Source organism: Haemorhous mexicanus, chromosome 3 (genome assembly GCF_027477595.1).
Source record: "Haemorhous mexicanus isolate bHaeMex1 chromosome 3, bHaeMex1.pri, whole genome shotgun sequence".
Lineage (NCBI taxonomy): Eukaryota > Metazoa > Chordata > Aves > Passeriformes > Fringillidae > Haemorhous > Haemorhous mexicanus.
The window spans coordinates 23,152,276-23,165,382 of NC_082343.1; positions in this window are offsets into that span (position 1 = coordinate 23,152,276).

The following is a 13,107-nucleotide window of genomic DNA, read 5'->3' on the forward strand; positions in this document are numbered from 1 at the left end:
CCACAGGAGTGACCTTCTGCACCACAACGTCTGACCCTATGTATCTTCAGTTCTCAACTGACTAACAGCTTTGGTCCAGCAAGTGAGATCAAAAATGTTGGGGTTTTGTCCTCCGAAAATCTCACAACTTGCTGTTCTGTATATATTCCTGGGTTGTAAAAAAGTGTGACACCTAATGCTACCTGCATGAGTAGACTAGAATTCAACCTTCCTTTTCATATACAAGAGCACAGTCATTGGATTTTTGTCATTTTGTCAGAGATTTTTCGTCTCCCCTCTCTAAGAAAACAAGGTTCTCTGTCTGTAAAAATACTCTGAATTACTCTTTTACAGAAATACCCACCTGTGGTGCTGAATTCGTTACCATAGCTCATAGTTCCAGACAAATCACCTTGCCTGCAATTCCCATCAGCTGGTAAAAATGTCTCAGGAGTTAGGCTGCAAGTGGTTCCCTGCCTAGAACGTAAACTCCCCTATACTGCTGTTGGAACCTAAGTACAGATCTCAGCTCTGCCATCACCCCTGGGTCTGACCCCTTCACTCTTTCAGACTGCCCACAGATGTCTGAGGAACTCCACACCCTTCTTGAAATAGAGCTGTAGCTCTTTAATGGAAATTTCAGTCAGTTGCTTTATAGGTAGAAATGCATTCCAAATTATCCAACTGTATGACCAATGCAGAAAACCTCAGGAGCACCCTGTTACCCAGTTTGGCCTTTTCATCATCTGTTTGGCTGATAGGAATTCTCCTTAGCTTCAAATTAAACATGAGAATTTCCCACAGCTGGATAAAATATTCCCTTGCAAGAAAACCTTCATGCCTTGGCACCAGCTGCCTGGAAACAAAACGTAGGCTAAGTCAGGAGTGCTATAATCCTAGAAATAGACCCAGAAAGTCCAGAAGACTATACAAGTTCTTAAACATATATTTTAGTGCTCCACTGGATTACAGCTTTAATTACATATTTCATAACTACAAAAGGGTTCATTTAAGATACAGCTCAGAACAGAAATGTTAAGTGTGTGTTTTCTTTGCCCAAAGCAAAATGTTCACATTCTCTGTGGAAGGCTGTTTAAATGAATAGCTCAGAAAAAGATGTATACAATGCCTACTGTAATGAGCCTACCCAAAGGTTAAATACAACAGAAAACAGACTTAAAATTCAGCACTAACACTGAGACCATATTCCGTGTTAATTTCCATGGTTCCAATGAAATTCCATAGTCCTGTTTTGGTTTGCATCTTGTTCTTTACATATTTCCCTGTGTACTTGAGAGAAATGCATTGTGTATTTAAATGGAGATGTCTAAAAGGAATATTACAAAAATAAAAATTATCTTTGAATTCTGGCAGTCTCTTGGATAATATTTCTGGTCTTCTGTTGAGAAAATAAAAGTGGAATGTTACTATTCCCAACTACTTATCTATTGAGCCAGAACATTCTTTCCAGGAGCTGGTTCTCAGGTTTCTTAACGTGCTTTCCTCTTGTTTATACCACCAGGGGAAATTCACGTTGCAAAATTCAGCTGGAAAATTAACATCACCTCTGGTGTTTTCACAAGCATCCCAAGCAGCACCTGCACTGTGCCCACCAAAGGCTGTGAAGGACTGAGTGACAATTGCAGCAGCTCCATGAGGCCAGCCTGGGCTGGACCTTGAGCACAGGTCACAGCCACCATCAGTTCTAGACCATGGCTTTGTGTCATCAAAGTGCAAAAAACAAAACCCCAAATGGAATATTCACACTTTGGTAAACATCAAGAACTGTTCTCTAAAATGAAACTTTCAAGTTTAAAATAAAATATTTCCTGCACTGAAAATATTTTGGTAGTGGAAAAAAAATCTGTTTTATCTAAGAGGCACTTCCATGATTGTCATCAACACACTCTCCCAAAATGTTATAAGAAATCATCAGCCACCTGCCCTGACTTGCAGGATTGTGTCCTCTTCCTTGCAGAGAAGAAACAGACACAGGAAGGGTTATGCCAAGATTGTTTTTAAATTTCTGGTGATTTGTACTATCTTGGAGTTGAACACTCAGTGCAAGACACCTCAGGATTATTAATCCAAATTTTCATAAGCCTTCTGAATCAGACTCAGATGCCCTGAGTCTGAATCCAGTGCCCTCACTAAACACTGGAATGGATGCTGCCCTAAAAGGCTCACTGGGGCTGCAGGACTGACTAAATTGCACCCCGGGTTGGCAAAGTTCCCAGTTATACCAGGAGGACAAGAAGTGGAGCTGCACCTTCACCCCATCTGTGAAGATGTTGCACTTTCTTGCAAAAACAGAGTGAAATGTTCAAAAGAGTTTCCCCTTTTATTTTTTTTTAAATTTAACATCTTGAAATGGTTTTGGAATCACCACGCTGTGCTGTTTCATTTTTCAGATGCTGTTTTCAGATATTCTTATAATCAGTGAATTCTGACAGAGTTATGAATATGGCCAATCTGAGTGTCATGTAACATTTTTAGAAGACTTACAAAGACTTAATAAATTTTGCAAATATTTAGAAAGAGAATTAATGTAATATATGTAAAGATCTGCACATATTTGATAATCTTGAACCAATTTAGTAAATCCTGTCCAGTTTTAATAAACACTGGATTAGGGTTAAACTTACTACAAACAATAAATTAATAATGAAAATGTTTAATGTGGACTGTATATACAGTACTTTTAAAATTTTAATTGTTTTTCAAAGATCAGGAAAATACCTGCAAATCATGTTACTGTTTTAAAAACTTTGTTATCCTGGAAAATATGCACACAACCAATACTGCTACCAGCATGACTACTTCTAACAGTCTACAAAAGCATGCTTTTCTTGCCATTACAGAAACCAAATCTTGTTAGAACTGAAGCTGTATAACAAGTACCTAAAATCAACATGAGCATAATTTGGGTAATGATAGGACAATCCAGCGGGACAAAACAAAAACAAAACAAAACAAACAAAAAAAACCAAAAAAACCCCAAAACAACAAAAAACCCAAAAAAGTGTGACTTTATGAATTAATATAGAAAAGTAAATAGAAAAAAAAAAAATAGAATTTAATAGTGTTATTAAATTTTCTTCTGTTTACATGTGTAGCCACTCCTCAAGGGCAACACACCTGACATTTCTAATTTATGGTGAAGCACAGCACGTGCATAACCTTGTGCAGGGCCTTCCCAAGCTTCTCCATAACGTTCACCCTGGGGTACCTGAGTTCTCCAAACAAATGAGGAACTGCTGCTGTTGGAAAAATCAAACTGCTGTGTTTCGCACAGGAACGTAGCATTTACAACAAAATGTATTTTATTTCTATTTTCCATACCACCAGTGGAACAATTAGGTGATGCAAGAGACACAAAAAGGCCACAGCACCTTTCATGTTAAAAATTAACCAAATGAAACATGGTATAGTGGTGATATTGGCTCTTTAGATTATGGAATTTTTTTTAGTTGGGTTCACCTCAATACAAAAGTTCTTCAATTTAATTATTTTATTGCCTTTTTTTTTTTTTTTTTTTTTTTTTGTCTCAATCTCTTGGGACACCTGAACAAAGTGTTCTTGGTTATGGCCTGTACTTCTGGAGGTCCTTAAGGAATGAAGACAAGGGAGGATCTGGGTGAAATACAAAAGAATGCTTCAGGTAATAGATATAAGATGATAACTGAAAATAGAAGTAAAATATAAGGTAAGGATCCAGAGAGGATGCAGAAAAAATAGCTAAGCTATAAAACAGCAAAATATCCAAAGGATTGTGATGTTATGATATCTGGTAGAGACACCAGAAGGAGTGTCTTGAGGAATCCCTGCCAATATTGAAAGACAAAGACATAACACCAAACTGGACACAGAAAGTATCATACAGACACCTTAAAACGAGTCTTTCCCACCCTTTTTTTTCCTAAATAATGTATTTACTACAGCATATGAAATAGTGTCCCTGCTGTAATGAGACACATGCCTGCTGCACAGAGCACAGAAATGATGTCAGGCGAGGATAGCTGCAGGGTCAGGTCCATGCTAGTCTTGCAATTTGATTTCCATTTTATACTTCCACAGAAAATTTCTCTGTGCTTGGAAACCAAAGGCTTTTTTTTAAGAAACATCATATTCTAAAACACTGTGAGGAGAAATGTCTTATCGTTTGAGCAGTGACTTGATTCTTTAAGATATTCAGGAAGGGATGAGCAGACTCAGTCACTGTTTCAGATGCTTTCCACAGTGGAAGCCTTCCTAGAGGTAGAGTAAGTGAGCTTGCAGGTCGTTGGAACTGAGATTACTATCTATCATTAAATAGTTATAGAAACCAAACTGAGGGAATCACAGTGATTCTGTAAGCAGAAGACAGGATACATTCTTCTCTGGTCTCTTCTAGTAACAAAAAGAATGATGTCATGCATATGAAAGTTGGGTGGAACTGAATATTCACCTTAATTACCCAGAAAGATGGAGCAATATTGTTTCTGCCTATCTAATTTTCCATTGGGTAATATTCCTCTTTTTTATGGCTGTGGATGTGACAACCTGGTCAGAGAGCAAGAAAATGGGATTTGTTTTTTCACAGTGGACTTGTGAGACTTTTTAGGGAGCAGAGAAACAATGGTAATTTGTTAATATAAACAACCTGCAGGTGGTGTTTTCCTACTCTGTTTTTCTGTTCTTCTCAAAGACTGTTTGTGAGAAAGATGCTTTTGTTAATTAGCCAATCGAGTAGAATGGGTCAAACCTATCTATAAAAGAAGAGAATTTTCTTATTAAAGCTGTTGTTGTGCAAACCAGACTTCTGGTGAATTTGTGTTATTTTTTGCTCAACAGTAACATATGGCAGAACTAAATACCTGAAACAATTAATTAGGAATCTTGGTTTATCAAATAAGAATTATTCTCAGAAATGTACAGCAAAGTACATGGAGAAATATCAATTAGAGGAATGAAGAGGATTTCTATTACTAATATGAAATTTTTGCAAATAAGTCATTTATTGCCTGAGAGTCAAAAGCCCATCAATCATAATCTCTCAATGCAGACAGAGACAACAAAGTTTGCAAAAATCTTCCACTGTCTTGCTCCAACAGCCATTTCCCTGGTTCTTCACGTGCTTCCCTAGTCTCAGCAAACTGGAATTCTAACAGAGCTGTTTCAGGCACATAAGCCTGCAACAAAAACTATATTGATTTTAAAAATCCCTCAGCAAATTTTTAGAGTGTGTTCTTTTATGATATCCCACTGTGCAATAGCTCTTGTCCACCTTCAGGTATGGATTGGCATGAACTGTATTTTAACAAAACTTCTCACCTAAGCAACAGCAGGGAGAGTCTTTGCATCAGCACAGCAAAGTTTCCTCTCCAAACTGCTATGATCAGTGCCTAATAAAACCTTTCCTGAGTAAATCTGGCAATGAGAGGAACTCCTGAACAGACTGCTAGGATCCATCAGCTACAACTCTCTGCAGGAGTGGCAACCTTCCCCCTCCCTTTCTATTATACACGTTGGTGGAATAGGACAACAGCATTCTGCTTGGCAGGAACAGGGTTAACTCTGTGATACACCTTGATCACCAGCAGGTATCAAACTTTGTCAGGAAAGGAGATATCCTCCAAACAGGAAGAGACACAGCACTGCTGAGAATCCCCCATCAAATACAATAGAACATGAAGGTATGGCTCAGTTTTTAGCTCTGGCATCCAATAACGAGTCAGAACCCTGAGGACATTGTCTTACTCAGAGATGTGAAATGCAAATGAACAGTAACATTGACAACTCAGGACCAAGCAGAAAACAAAGGACTTGAAAGCTACCTGGAAAAGTCTTCCATGAACACACTTTTTCTTTTTTTTTCTTTTCTTTTCTTTTTTATTTTTCCTTTTTTTGTTGGCTAGAAACATATTCATTTATGTGAAGAAGTTAAATGGATGATTTTGCTGATCACTGGAGTCCCTGAAAATGCTCTACCAGAAACAAAACCTTGAGATGGTACAGAAATCATTTAACAGTCAAAGTCACCAGGAGCTCAGAAAAACTGGCTTAACATAAAAAGTTGTGCTGTGTGAAATAGAACGGATGAATTCACTTTCCTGAAATATGATCACAGGACTTTCCAAGATATTTTCCATCTTGAAATGTATTCCTAATGATGTGAAAAATCTAAGGTAAATCTTCCTATCTTCCTCTAGTGTTCTGTCCTAAATTCTCTGAGAGCCAGAGTAACACTGTTTCTACCTGCTTAATTCTCCTTTGGCTCTCGTGCTTGTATTCTGTAAAACAGAACCATTTAGCTGCAGGAAAAAAAAAAAAAATCAGTATCAATCTTGGTTTATGAAGGCCAATAATTATTTTCAGTAAGCTGAGAAATGCTAGCAAAAAGTCATTTATATCAAGACAGAGTATTTTACTGATACCTGAGGGTTAGCTCAGTAAGAGGCTCACCTCAGGGGTGCTACACATGTTTCAAGGAAGGGGTCCCTGAGCTGCCCACATGAGCCCCCACGTCACTGAAAAGGCCAAGCCAAGAGGAGGGATAGATAAGTCAAACTTTCAGCCCCAAAATATAATCCAGCCTGATGGGACCAGTGACAATTCCTCTCTCTAACCTGGGTAGGTAGTTTTTCTTCAGGGAACACACCGGCCCCCCCTGTCCCCACAGGGGGAGGGAATCTGGGCACACAGGGAACCACAGCACCCTTGGCACCACCCCCAGCAGCCCATCACAGAAGCACCTATCCACTGACCAGGCAGAGACCAGGGGAAGGAAGCAAAAGGATGAACAGCTGTCCCCTGCACTAAAAACCCACAAGGATGGTCTGCAACGAATCTAAAACCTGTTCTGAGTTGAGGCATGTTAAAAGTTGGGTCATATTTACAAACTTTCCAGTGAAAGTGGGGCCAAATTTCAGCAATCCAATGTCAAGGCTGAATTTCACTTTCTCCAGATAGGGCAGTGGACAGCTTGTGGCTTCAGGAAGAAGCAGAACAAAACACATCATGAGACAACACTGCCTGATCTAAGGTTGAGGACATGCAAAAAATGAATTAATTTCACATGATTCCACCCCAGATACTTCTCTCTTCCCAGCACCTTGGGGAAAAAGATATTTTATTAGAAACTGAGGGCAGGGTCAAACAAATTTGGCCTGTGTTATCGGAATGTGAAGATGATAAAAACTTACAGCAGAGCTCAGGAGACCTAAGACTAATAAAAAGTACAGTAAATGTTTTTGTGAACCCAAAACAGGAGTGTATGAGGAACAATAACTTCAAGCTGTGGGAAGGGTAATTGTTTGCTGGTAAAATGGTAGAAAATCTAGTGGAAGCAGTGGCTGGGGGAAAGATATCAAAGAGCAGTGAACTGATAAATACATGGAAAAGAAATATTGAGAGCCCTTCCTGCACTGCAAGGGCTCTCCTCTTTTTTCCCCAGCAGCTGGTACATTTCCTGCTTCCTTGTCCTTGCATACATGTACAGCCACAACTCTCAGGGGGTTTTTCAGTACCTAAACTGCTCAGAGGTAAATCTGGAGGTTCAAACAAAATGTCTCTTTGTTATATCTTGAAGGGACAAAAGAAAACACCAAATGGCTTTATAGCACAAGCAGACAATTCAGCAGGGTGAAGCACCTGGTGTTGACATGCCTAACAGCCGCCTTACATGTGTCCTAGTGCAAACATACTCACACTTCTTTATGCCATCAAGAGATTTCTGAAGTTTCTGTCTCCCTCTTCCTTCCTGTCCAAAGAGATGAAATCCCTTTTTTGACTCCCAAGTCCCAATCTGAAAGGCAGAGACCGTCTGATGCCTATTCGTATCTCTACCCCTGGCTATCTGTTTTCCATTAATATCCTCCTTCCCACAACTGGAAGACTGAGTTGTGAGCTGCTGAAATTCTCCCAGTTCAAGCAACATTTTTCTAGTTTGTGCTTGATAATCACCACTTGCTGCTCCTTGCAAAGTATCCAAAGAGGGTTGGAACTTTGGGCTGAATGCCCCATCCCCAAACCAATGTCCCAAAGTGTCTGACTGATGTCACATGATGAATTGCTCTCTCCTGGCTGCACTGATGATGGAGGGAGCCTGGACACTTGGCTGAAGTGCTCTGAAGCTCCTTGTGAGGGCCAGACACTCACTTGCCTTGTACTGCAAAGGCAAAGCTAGGCTCTGAACAGGGTGGTGTGAATCTAGCCCACTCAGCCCAGGAAGTCTCTAAAAACTATGTGTGTTCCCAATTCCCTCCCAGGATCTGATCCTCAGAGAAATACTGCACTATGCAAACAATACATCTGAGCAATTCCATGTGCTCTGCCCGCAGAACGTGCCTGAAGGTCCCTTGAGAGCCGCGTGGGGAAAAGCACACACCGTTTAGCAGATACATCACCACACACAAATGTGTTTTGTTCCTTTCCCAATAAGGCCTTTTGAATTTGTTGAAAAGTATTTGCAGAGAAAATGAAAGGAGCCCCTGGCATCAGGAGTCCTTGGAGAGCGAGCTGTGCACTGGCTAAAGGCTCTGCTGATCACAGTTGGAAGGACAGCCTGACTTTATCAGGAGGATCAAGGAGAAGAAGAGATGGAATATGGGAAAGGTTGGAGGAAGATAAAAAGGAGGAATTTATCCACCAAGGTCAGCTAATTGGAGAGAAGTGTCTGCATTGGGGTGGCTGGAAGCAGTATTAATCCAAGCCAAAACTTTGCCCTTTGGAATCTTATGTGTTCCTCCTGTAAGGCTGCTACACTGCCATAGAAAAAGAAAGGTCTGTTTTGGTACCGAATCATTCTGGGGCAGGATTTTCTCTCCATATGTTTGCATAAATCTACAGAGGGCAATGGAGTTACACCACTGCATGTTGGTGGGAGATCAGAGGCAAGCTTAGTATCGCTCACCTTGTCTGACAGACTCTTTGACCCATTTCACTCTTTTTTACACTGTCAGCGTTCCAAGGTCAAAGACCATGCCCAAATCTAAAGCAGATTCTAACTCTGATGGTGTATTTTAAAGACATAGCCTCCCTTTTTTAAATAATGCATTATTTAAAATACACTTTCCTTTGTGTTAGCCTTCCTGCTACATCCAAATGATCTTGACTTGGGCTAGGGGGCACACATATTTCTAGGAGGAGAGATCCCATTTCTTTCACACCAGTTTCCATAGCATCTTCATCATCACCATCATCATCTGCTTATTTCTGCCCTTGACCACGTCCTCTGGAAAGTTGGCAGATGTGAAACCTGAGCTACCCACGGGCCTCCACTGTTCCCATAGCAGTAGGTATCCAAAATGGTTCAGATCAACTCTAATTTCTCTGTGGATCATGTCTCCTTCAGAAAAAGGGTGGGGAGCAGATGTGCAAAACCAGTGACAGAGATACTGTGATAATCATATTTCTCTTTTACAGAAGGGAGGGGTGGCTGCATGTATTGGCCTGGGGAGGGAGAGAAGTATATGTGCAACAGAACAGCAGAAACTTAAAACACAGGTATCAGATTGGATACGTGAACTCTGTGTGAAAGTTTCCTAGTGAGAATATTTCCTTTTGGATGATTTAACAAATGTAAGCTGGATCAAGTCTCCATTATGCAAGAAATATGTTAGGTTTCTTCTCTAGGTATGCACAAATGGCTGGGGAAAGCTGGATATAGTCCCATCCTATAAACCAGAATCAGAAATAAATTAAAAGATTTATAAATTGGAGGTGCAATTCTTCAGCTACATTGGTTTAAAGATGGTGAAATGAATGACTAAAGCATTCACTCACAGTGTTTTATGAAGCAGATCTAATGTGCAGGTTTTGTGACCTGCAGTGACTTTAACTTCTCAGTAAATCAAAAAGCTTAACAAATATTAAGATGGCAAAGATTACCTGTGTGTGCCAGATTTTATCTTTTATCCGTTATCATTTAGGAAATGAAAAGCCTGAGTCGGAAATCAGACAGCCAGTCACGTGGCTCGGGCGGTCTGGCAGCCCTACAAGACAAGAACCTGCAGGAGAGACAGAAACTACACATTCACTGATTAGTTTTCAGTCCTTAAGAAATGGCTCTTTTTATTGTTATTATTGTCAGCAACCAATGAGCTTTAGAATCAGAGCAATTCCTTTCTAAATTCCACTGCGCTGAAAATTCATTATCACAAGCTGGAGGAAGCAGCTGGGTGTAGAGCTTAGCTCACAGCCAGGCTTAGGGGCAGCTCCACACACATGGGAGCTTCAGGGGTGCTCAGATTTGGGGTACAGACCACCAGCACCTGTTTGCCAACACAGAGGCCAAAGAATTCTCCTTTTACAGTCTCAGCCCAGAGCAGCAGGAGCCTGGCTGGCAGATAGGATCTGGGCTAAGCCACAGGCTATAGATCCACAGCATGTGGGGAGACTACCACAGCTCAAGTACAGCATGCCCTTGATTTGGTGATACTGTGCTGCAGTTCCTTCCTGAGAGCACAGGAGGAAGCTGCCCCAGCACAGGTGTCCACAGCCCTACAAGTATGACACAGACCTTCAGGGTGAAACAAATACTTATCTCCTCCCCCAGCTCCCAGCATTTCCCAAACTAAGGGCTGAGGGAGTCAGTGTAAGATTAGTAACTACTGCCAAAGCAGAGTTGGATTTTTTTCAAATATTTTTGAAATATTTGCTGATTTATTAAATTAACATCAGGTCTGCTGGTGAGAGGCTGAAGTGCAGTGGATAAGGCCTGCTTCAAGGCCACAGAATAATGTAGAGACCTAATTGCAACAAGAATTTGAGCCTTTCTAAGGTCCAGCCTCAAATCCATACAAAGCAATGCCATCAGCTCTATTAGCTTGCATTTTTTTTTCTTCCTTTTCCATACAGAAATGTAGATAATTCCAAAGGTTAGTCAATTCCCATACCAAAATCAGACCTACAACAATCACATCAGCTATGGGTGACGCTGCAGGCACTAGGTTTGCATAAAATGTCTTTGATCCAGGAAGGTCTTCCCCCCTTGCACCCCTGCAGCCCCTTGTCCCAAGTACCAAAAGCATTCATGGCCATCCCTTCCTCTTCTATCTCACAGCCATAGTGAATACATGTTGAACAAAAATTAAAGCCCAAGGAGAAAGCAAATGGAAAGAGTTTCATAAAATGATCCCTTTTTCCCCAGATTGCAACATCTCAGTTTAAAAATCAGTTTTCTTCCATATGGAAGCAATACTATAGCTCTTTAAGACAAGAGATTGATTTAAAGCACAGCAAATGACAATCAATCTCTCCTTTCAGCTGATACAAAAAAAAATTGAGAAAAATAAGAAGACCATTCAGTAAAATGAAAAATAGAACTGTGTTTACACTGTTATTTCCTATATAACTGTCCCTCTGTCACAGTCTGGGAAGGACCATGGGACAAAAACTGACAAAGTGAACCATTTCCTTTGCTTCTCCTTGATGAGCATGGGTAAGAAAATCAGAAATAACTCCATGAAACCCTGCTGCTGGGGCAGTCAGCTTCATTCAGCCAGTGTAAGCAGTTCATCATCAAGCAATTCATCAACCAAAATGTAGTGCAAAAAATAATGCTATAGGAAAAATAAATTATCAAGCACTTTGCAGGTAAATCAACAGAATAACTTTTATATGAATGAATAGAGGCCACCGATTAACAACAACAAAAGTCTAGTAAATACAGAATCCAACTTCAAAGAAATAAACTGTGGGAAACTCTATGTTAAGTAAACAGTTTGGTGCAGGCTCAAATATGTATTAGAGCTCCATCACAAGAACATGTAGTGACAGGACAAGGGGGAATAGTTTCAAACTGAAAAAAATATAGGTTTAGGTTAGATATTAGGAAAAAATAATCCTGACTGTGAGGGTGCTGAGGCACTAAAACATGTTGCCCAGAGAAGCTGTGGATGCCCCATCCCTGAAAGCATCCAAGGCCAGGTTGGATGAAAATCTGAGCAACCTGGTCTAGTGGAAGATGTTCCTGCCTGTGGCAGGGGGGGTGGCGCTAGAAAATTTTTAAGGTCTCCTCCAACCCAGGGGGTTCTATGATTCTGTGATTCCACCACATCCAAACTACCAAAACTACTGTGGAAACTCAACATTAATGATGAATATTTGTCCTGAAAGTCAGGTCACCTCCTTAAGAAAAGATGGAAATGCAAGTCTCCAAAACTGTGTAGAAAGACATCTGCATTCTGATAATCCTTTGACAATTTGATAATATAATAGATATATATTTGATATAATTAATTTAGTGTATTTATGCAATCTTCACATCTGCCTTCTATTTTTAAACTTCTGGATTTATCATTAAAGGAAATTGTGAACTAATGTCCCTGTATTGGAGCATGAACAGAACAAACTCTGTCAACTAGCAAAGGGCTAAAAGGTAACTGTACAATCTGCTCTGAGCAAGGGCTGCTGTGTACCTTTTTTCTGCCAAAAGCAGATTGCAACTCAGCAAGTCAGTTTTCTGCCCTGCTCTCCCTGACTTTGGGAAGATGTCTCACGGCGTGCAGCCACCCCTGCCACACGCACAGCCTGACACCTCTGGCCAGTGGCAGGTGCTTGGGGGATGAGGGCAGCTTGCTTTCTGTGTCCTACCCACTTCTGCCTTGCTCATACCTTGATAGCTCTGGGGTAAACCCTTGCTCTCCACACCAAAAACCTGGCATCTGCATCAACCTGAGTCTGACCAAGGAATTAACTGACACCTGTCTTACTTCACTTACCAGCCCTGGACTCCAAAGGAAAGGTACAGATAACTGAAAGTTAAAATAGACCACAAAATCCAAACAACCCCACAAAACAAAACAAATGACAAAAGAAAAACATCCAGAAAAATCAACCAACCCTACACCGCACAGTCTCATCACTATTGCTTGAGCACCTTGCTCCAGGGCCTGAAATTACATGCAAAGAAAAACTTGCTATCGACATCAGTGTCAATGTGTGAACAGAGCAGGATGGGGTAGTCAGCTTCTTCTTCAAAAACTCTGTTTTGTCAGGGAGTGGGACAATATTCCTTAGAGAGGCACAGTTTTTTCCATTAGTACACATATCTGAACTTTTATTTTCCCACTCCCTGTTTAAAATCACCAAAGAAAGGACACTACCATTCTGCTTTCTGTTCCCACCCAGCACCAGAACTGATTT